The sequence below is a fragment of the Hyla sarda genome, chromosome 12 (assembly GCF_029499605.1).
Source record: "Hyla sarda isolate aHylSar1 chromosome 12, aHylSar1.hap1, whole genome shotgun sequence".
Taxonomy (NCBI): domain Eukaryota; kingdom Metazoa; phylum Chordata; class Amphibia; order Anura; family Hylidae; genus Hyla; species Hyla sarda.
The window spans coordinates 9,618,232-9,627,139 of record NC_079200.1 but is presented as its reverse complement, the minus strand read 5'-3'; positions in this window follow the sequence as shown (position 1 = coordinate 9,627,139).

Sequence of the window (8,908 nt, the reverse complement as noted above, 5' to 3'; positions counted from 1 at the left end):
TGACAGTATATGCCCGGACCCCAGTGACAGTATATGCCCCTGCCCATCAGGACTATCCATTATGTGGGGCAGAAGAGCAGCCGGTGCCCTGGGGAGAGTACACTGTATCACTGGGTACACTGGTATATTGGGTACACTGGTATATTGGGTACACTGGTATATTGGGTACACTGTATCACTGGTATATTGGGTACACTGGTATATTGGGTACACTGGTCTATTGGGTACACTATCATTGGGTACACTGGTATATTGGGTACACTATCATTGGGTACATTGGTATATTGGGTACACTGGTATATTGGGTACACTGGTATATTGGGTACACTATCATTGGGTACACTGGTATATTGGGTACACTATCATTGGGTACATTGGTATATTGGGTACACTGGTATATTGGGTACACTATATCACTGGGTACACTGGTATATTGGGTACACTGGTATATTGGGTACACTGGATACACTGGTATATTGGATACACTGGTATATTGGGTACACTGGTATATTGGGTACACTGGTATATTGGGTACACTGGTATATTGGGGTACAATGGTAAATTGGGTACAATGGTATATTGGGTACACTGGATACACTGGTATATTGGGTACACTGGTATATTGGGTACACTGGTATATTGGGTACACTGATATATTGGGTACACTGGTATATTGGGTACACTGATATATTGGGTACACTGGTATATTGGGTACACTGGTATATTGGGTACACTGGTATATTGGGGTACAATGGTAAATTGGGTACACTGGTATATGGGGTACAATGGTAAATTGGGTACAGTGGTATATTGGGTACAATGGTATATTGGAAACACAGATATAATATAGATATTAGATACATAGATAGATCAGTGTTTCCTAACCCGGGTGCCTCCAGCTGTTGCTAAACTACAACTTTCAGCATGCCTGGACAGCCAAACACATGCTGGGAGTTATAGTTTTGTAAAAGCTGGAGGCACCATGGTCAGCAAACACTGAGATATAAGATAGAAATGAGAGAGATAGATATGAGATAGATAGATAGATATGAGATAGATAGATAGATATTAGATAGATATGAGATAGATAGATATGAGATAGATAGATATGAGATAGATAGATATGAGATAGATAGATAGATATGAGATAGATAGATATGAGATAGATAGATAGATATGAGATAGATAGATAGATAGATATGAGATAGATAGATATGAGATAGATAGATATGAGATAGATAGATATGAGATAGATATATAGATATGAGATAGATAGATAGGAGATAGATAGATAGATATGAGATAGATAGATATGAGATAGATATGAGATAGATATGAGATAGATAGATATGAGATAGATAGATAGATATGAGATAGATAGATATGAGATAGATAGATAGATAGGAGATAGATAGATAGATATGAGATAGATAGATAGATATGAGATAGATAGATATGAGATAGATAGATAGATAGATAGATAGATAGGAGATAGATAGATAGATATGAGATAGATAGATAGATATGAGAAAGATAGATATGAGATAGATAGATAGGAGATAGATAGATAGGAGATAGATAGATAGATAGATATGAGATAGATAGATAGGAGATAGATAGATATGAGATAGATAGGAGATAGATAGATAGATAGATAGGAGATAGATAGATAGGAGATAGATAGATAGATAGATAGATAAAGTGTTGCAAAACTACATCTCCCAGCATGTCTGGACAGCCAAAGGCATGCTGGGAGTTGTAGTTTTAAAACTGCTGGAGGCCCCCTGTTCAGGAAACATTAAGAAATTGCCCATTTAACTCCCACTGACCCCCCAAACAGCAATTTGCCCCTCAACCTTTTCCTCCCAGAAAATTACCTGTTGTATGGGGGGCCACAGCGGTGGGCAGGGGAAGTCTTCCTGTTCCCCTTCGCGCGGGCGGGTGATGTAGTCAGCAATGGAGCAGGAAGCAAAGAACCTGCTCCAATAGGGCTGCAGCCTGCACACAGAGGAGTGTGGGGGGGAGGAGCGTCCCTCTGCTCTCTTCCCAGAGATGCATTGCGGCCACGGCCCCTGCACTTACCTTAAAGGGCCAGAGGCTAACTATTTATAAAAAGAAAACAGTGCTGCAGCGGCCTGCAGTGATCCAGGGCCGTAAGTAAGAAGCAGGGCCGGCCCTCTTTTTCTGTTATTATATTTATCGCGGGTGCCGGGCGGCCTTTGCGGGCCATCTGTGCAGGCCACTGGGCCTATTTTCATGTAGGGGCCTGGAGCGGCAGCTCCATCCGCCCCTACGTTAATCCGGCCCTGAATATGGCATGATTATCCTTGCCTATATAGGGGGGTTTCGAGAAATGCCAACCAGGGACTCCAAATTGTCACAAATTTCTTGGTGCGACCCGAGGAATCCGCCATTAGTTCTTCCATGTGGCAGAGAAATAGGATTTCTCTATACCAATCTGTCAGGGTGGGTGGTGTGGTCGTTTTCCACTTCCTCGGTATTACGGTGCGAGCCGCCATGAGGAAGAAGTGGGCTAATCTTTTCGAAGGTGTTTTTCTGGACATCGGTAGGATGGTCAAGAGTAAGACCTTAGGGTCATTGGGGTATTTTACCCCAGAGATGTGTTCTATCCGGGAAACTACTGTTTCCCAGAACTGGGTGAGGGAAGGGCAGGACCACCATATGTGCGTCATCGTCCCACGGTCAGAGCCACATCTCCAGCAGAGGTCAGAAGTCGAGGGAAACATCCTATGCAGGACCACCGGTACCCTATACCAGCGTGACATAAGCTTATAGTTGGTCTCTTGGGCTCTGCAGGAGATAGAGAGCTTATGACAAAGGGAGAAGGCCGCCGACCAGTCACTTGGGGCAAAAGAGGTCTGCAGGTCCTCCTCCCAGGCCGCCACGAAGGACGGAGGGGTCTGCGCGGAGATATCCATAATGAGCCCGTATATCAGTGACACGGCTCTTGCAGGCTGAGAGGAGGAGGTGCACAATCGCTCAAAGGGTGTAAGCGGCCTAGCTAGTTGTAGCACGCTACTCTCTGAGGAGATGAAATGTTTGAGTTGAAGGTAGTTCAGATAGACAGTCGGGGATCGTAGGTGTGTGGGGACTAAGTCCTCATACGGCTTGAGCATTGTACCTAACAGGAAGGTCTGTATGGGCAGTGAAGGAGGGTCCGAGACACCTAAGAAAGACGTCCTCAAGAGGCCCGGAGGGAACCGGGGGTTACCCACGACCGGGGTCAGTGGGCCATCGGGGGTTAGCAATCGTGTCTTTGAGAAATAACGCCTAAAGAATGCCAGCATCTCACTTGTAACCCAGGGTAGCGAGCATTGTGTGGTAGAAGGCAGTGTACCAGTAGGTAGCCAAGGGGCCGTCACTATATTTACGCACGATCCCTCCGTCTCCACTGACACCCATCGCTTAGAAGAGTGTTTTTTTTATTTAGGGTTTTTATTTTTTTCGCGCGACCGATTGCATTTTGCAATGTCACCTTTCGTTATTTTTCCATAAAATGTAGGTTGCAATAAAAAACATAAAAAAATTACACCGAGGACAACTCCACATAGAGGAAATTCTGGAACTCCAGACTTAAAAAAAAAAAAAATATATATATATATATATATATATATATATATATATTATTATTATTATTATTATTATTAATAAGAAAAATATCATATCTAGAAATAAATAAATAAATTTAAAAAAACATGCAATTATGCAACTTAAAATTTTTTGGGTAAAAATGTCAGGTTCTCTTTATTTCAGATTCATACGATTAGAATGATCCCCAATTTATATAGGCTTTGTTTTATTTTACTACTTTCAACATTTTTTAAGAAATACATTTTTTTAAAGAATATAAATATTCTTAAAAAAAAAACAAAAAAAAACTACCGTATTCCAAATCCCTTATTCTGCCCCCTATAACTTTTTTTATTTTTCCGTATATGCGGCTATACGAGGGCTCATTTTTAGCGCCTGTAATTTTTATCGATACAATTTTTGTTTAGAAGGAATATTTTTATTTATTTTTTTATCATTTTTTTTTCCTGTTATATAAAGTGACAAAAAATCAGCAATTTAGGACTTTTTTTTTTTTTTAATGCTTACGTCATTTACCGCGCGGGTTCATTAACGTTATATTTTGATCATTTGGACATTCCCGCATGCGGCGATACTGCGTATGTTTATTTTTGTTTACATTATTTATTTGAAAAATGGGAAAAGGGCGGAGATTTAAACTTTTATTAGAGGAGGGGTATATTCACATTTATTAAAATTTTTTTACATTTTTTACATAAATATACGCCATACGGTGGAAGGGGGTTATAGGGGTTTTCCCAACTCGTTTGGATTGGGGATAACAAGCTGATTGGTAGGGGTCCGATCCCCACTGTTACAAGACACAGGTTAGGTCAGTGTTTTCCAATCAGTGTGCCTCCAGCTGTTTCAAAACTGCAGCTCCCAGCATGCCCGGGGAGCCTTTGGCTGAGAGTTGCAGTTTTGCAACAGCTGGAGGCACACTGCTTCGGAAACACTGTGTTAGTGTTATGTGGGGGAACTTTCGCCTGTATCACTAGGAGCTGCCCCTTCATTATCTGTAAGGGTGTAGGGAGACCCCCAGACACATGAGATGGTTAGCAGATCCCACCAGGTACAGCCGACACACTTAAAGGGGTACTCCGGTTGAAAACTTTTTTTTTTAACCCCTTAAGGACCAGGCCATTTTACACCTTAAGGACCAGAGCGTTTTTTGCAATTCTGACCACTGTCACTTTAAACATTAATAACTCTGGAATGCTTTTAGTTATCACTCTGATTCCGAGATTGTTTTTTCGTGACATATTCTACTTTAACTTAGTGGTAAAATGTTTTGGTAACTTGCATCCTTTCTTGGTGAAAAATCCCAAAATTTGATGAAAAAAATGAAAATTTTGCATTTTTCTAACTTTGAAGCTCTCTGATTGTAAGGAAAATGGATATTCAAAATAAAACATTTTTGGGTTCACATATACAATATGTCTACTTTATGTTTGCATCATAAAATTTATGAGTTTTTACTTTTGGAAGACACCAGAGGGCTTCAAAGTTCAGCAGCAATTTGGAAATTTTTCACAAAATTTTCAAACTCCCTATTTTTCATGGACCAGTTCAGGTTTGAAGTGGATTTGAAGGGTCTTCATATTAGAAATACCCCATAAATTACCCCATTATAAAAACTACACCCCCCAAAGTATTCAAAATGACATTCAATAAGTGTATTAACCCTTTAGGTGTTTCACAGGAATAGCAGAAAAGTGAAGGAGAAAATTCACAATCTGCATTTTTTACACTCGCATGTTCTTGTAAACCCAATTTTTGAATTTTTGCAAGGGGTAAAAAGGAGAAAATTTTTACTTGTATTTGTAGCCCAATTTCTCTCGAGTAAGCACATACCTCATGTCTATGTTAATTGTTCAGCGGGCGCAGTAGAGGGCTCAGAAGGGAAGGAGCGACAAATGGTTTTTGGGGGGCATGTCACCTTTAGGAAGCCCCTATGGTGCCAGGACAGCAAAAAAAAAACACATGGCATACCATTTTGGAAACTAGACCCCTCGGGGAACATAACAAGGGGTAAAGTGAACCTTAATACCCCACAGGTGATTCACGACTTTTGCATATGTAAAAAATAAAAAAAAATGTTTTACCTAAAATGCTTGGTTTCCCAAAAATGTTACATTTTTAAAAAGGATAATAGCAGAAAATAGCCCCCAAAATTTGAAGCCCAATTTCTCCCGATTCAGAAAACACCCCATATGGGGGTGAAAAGTGCTCTGCTGGCGCACTACAGGTCTCAGAAGAGAAGGAGTCACATTTGGCTTTTTGAAAGCAAATTTTGCTCTGGGGGCATGCCGCATTTAGGAAGCCCCTATGGTGCCAGAACCGCAAAAAAACCCCACATGGCATACCATTTTGGAAACCAGACCCCTCGGGGAACGTAAAAAGGGGTAAAGTGAACCTTAATACCCTACAGGTGTTTCACGACTTTTGCATCTGTTAAAAAAAAAAAAAAAAATTCTTACCTAAAATGCTTGGTTTCCCAAAATTTTTACATTTTTAAAAAGGGTAATAGCAGAAAATACCCCCCAAAATTTGAAGCCCAATTTCTCCCGCTTCAGAAAACACCCCATATGGGGGTGAGAAGTGCTCTGCTGGCGCACTACAGGTCTCAGAAGAGAAGGAGTCACATTTGGCTTTTTGAAAGCAAATTTTGCTCTGGGGGCATGCCGCATTTAGGAAGCCCCTATGGTGCCAGGACAGCAAAAAAAAAACACATGGCATACCATTTTGGAAACTAGACCCCTCGGGGAACGTAACAAGGGGTAATGTGAACCTTAATACCCCACAGGTGATTCACAACTTTTGCATATGTAAAAAAAAAAAAAAAAATTTTTACCTAAAATGTTGGTTTCCCAAAAATTTTAGATTTTTAAAAAGGGTAATAGCAGAAAATACCCCCCATAATTTGTAACACAATTTCTCCCGAGTACGGCGATACCCCATATGTGTCCCTAAACTGTTGCCTTGAAATACGACAGGGCTCCAAAGTGAGAGCGCCATGCGCATTTGAGGCCTAAATTAGGGATTGCATAGGGGTGGACATAGGGGTATTCTACACCAGTGATTCCCAAATAGGGTGCCTCCAGCTGTTGTAAAAGTCCCAGCATGCCTGGACAGTCAGTGGCTATCTGGCAATACTGGGAGTAGTTGTTTTGCAACAGCTGGAGGCTCCGTTTTGGAAACAGTGGCGTACCAGACGTTTTTCATTTTTATTGGGGAGGGGAGGGGGGCTGTGTAGGGGTATGTGTATATGTAGTGTTTTTTACTTTTTATTTTATTTTTTGTGGTAGTGTAGTGTTTTTAGGGTACAGTCGCACGGGCGGGGGTTCACAGTAGTTTCTCGCTGGCAGTTTGAGCAGCGGCAGAAAATTTGCCTCAGCTCAAACTTGCAGCCGGATACTTACTGTAATCCTCCGCCCATGTGAGTGTACCCTGTACATTCACATTGGGGGGGGGGGGGGAACATCCAGCTGTTGCAAAACTACAACTCCCAGCATGTACGGTCTATCAGTGCATGTTGGGAGTTGTAGTTTTGCAACAGCTGGAGGCTCCGTTTTGGAAACGGTGGCGTACCAGACGTTTTTCATTTTTATTGTAGGGGTATGTGTATATGTAGTGTTTTTTTACTTTTTATTTTATTGTGTGTTAGTGTAGTGTAGTGTTTTTAGGGTACAGTCGTTCAGGCGGGGGGTTCACAGTAGTTTCTCGCTGGCAGCTTGAGCTGCAGCAGAAAATTTGCTGCAGCTCAAACTTGCAGCCGGATACTTACTGTAATCCTCCGCCCATGTGAGTGTACCCTGTACATTCACATTGGGGGGGGGGACATCCAGCTGTTGCAAAACTACAACTCCCAGCATGTACGGTCTATCAGTGCATGCTGGGAGTTGTAGTTTTGCAACAGCTGGAGACACACAGGTTGTGAAACACCGAGTTTGGCAACAAACTCAGTCTTTTGCAACCAGTGTGCCTTCAGCTGTTGCAAAAGCTACAACCCCCAGCATGTACGGACAGCGGAAGGGCATGCTGGGTGTTGTAGTTATGCAACAGCGGGAGGCATACTACTTTGGCTGGGGATGCTGGGGATTGTAGTTATGCAACAGCTGGAGACACACTGGTTTGCTACTTAACTCAGTGTGCCTTCAGCTGTTGCAAAACTACAACTCTCAGCAGTCACCGACAGCCAACGGGCATGCTGGGAGTTGTAGTTATGCAACCATCAGATGCACCACTACAACTCCCAGCATGCACTTAAGCTGTTTGTGCAAGCTGGGAGTTGTAGTTACACAACAGCTGAAGGTACATTTTTCCATAGAAAGAATGTGCCTCCAGCTGTTGCAAAACCATAAGTCCCAGCATGCCCATAAGTGCATGCTGGGAGTTGTGGTGGTCTGCCTCCTCCTGTTGCATAACTACAGCTCCCAGCATGCCCTTTTTGCATGCTGGGAGCTGTTGCTAAGCAACAGCAGGAGGCTGTCACTCACCTCCTGCTGCTGCTTGATCGCCGCACAGGTCAGTCCCGCTGCCGCCGCCGTCGTCGCTCCTGGGGCCCCGATCCCAACATTAACGCCGGGGATCGGGGTCCCCAGCACCAGGGGTGCACGTCCCGCACCCGCTCACGTCCTCCGGAAGAGGGGCGGAGCGGGTGCGGGAGTGACACCCGCAGCAGGCGCCCTGATTCGTCGGCCGGTAATCCGGCCGACGAATCAGGGCGATCGTGAGGTGGCACCAGTGCCACCTCACCCCTGCAGGCTCTGGCTGTTCGGGGCCGTCTCTGACGGCCCCGATCAGCCAGTAATTCCGGGTCACCGGGTCACTGGAGACCCGATTGACCCGGAATCGCCGCAGATCGCTGGACTGAATTGTCCAGCGATCTGCGGCCATCGCCGACATGGGGGGGCATAATGACCCCCCTGGGCGATATGCCGCGATGCCTGCTGAACGATTTCAGCAGGCATCGGGCACCGGCTCCCCTCCGGCTAGCGGCAGGGGGCCGGAAAAGGACAGGACGTACTCCTACGTCCTCGGTCCTTAAGGACTCGGAAACGGGGGCGTAGGAGTACGTCCATTGTCCTTAAGGGGTTAAATCAACTGGTGCCAAAAAGTTAAACAGATTTGTAAATTACTTCTATTTAAAAAAAATCCAGTACTTTTCCGCTACTGTATACTACAGAGGAAGTTCTTTTCTTTTTGAATTTCCTTTCTGTCTGACCACAGTGCTCTCTGCTGACATCATGACCACAGTGCTCTCTGCTGACACCTCTGTCCATGCCAGGAACTGTCCAGAGCAGGAGAAAATCCC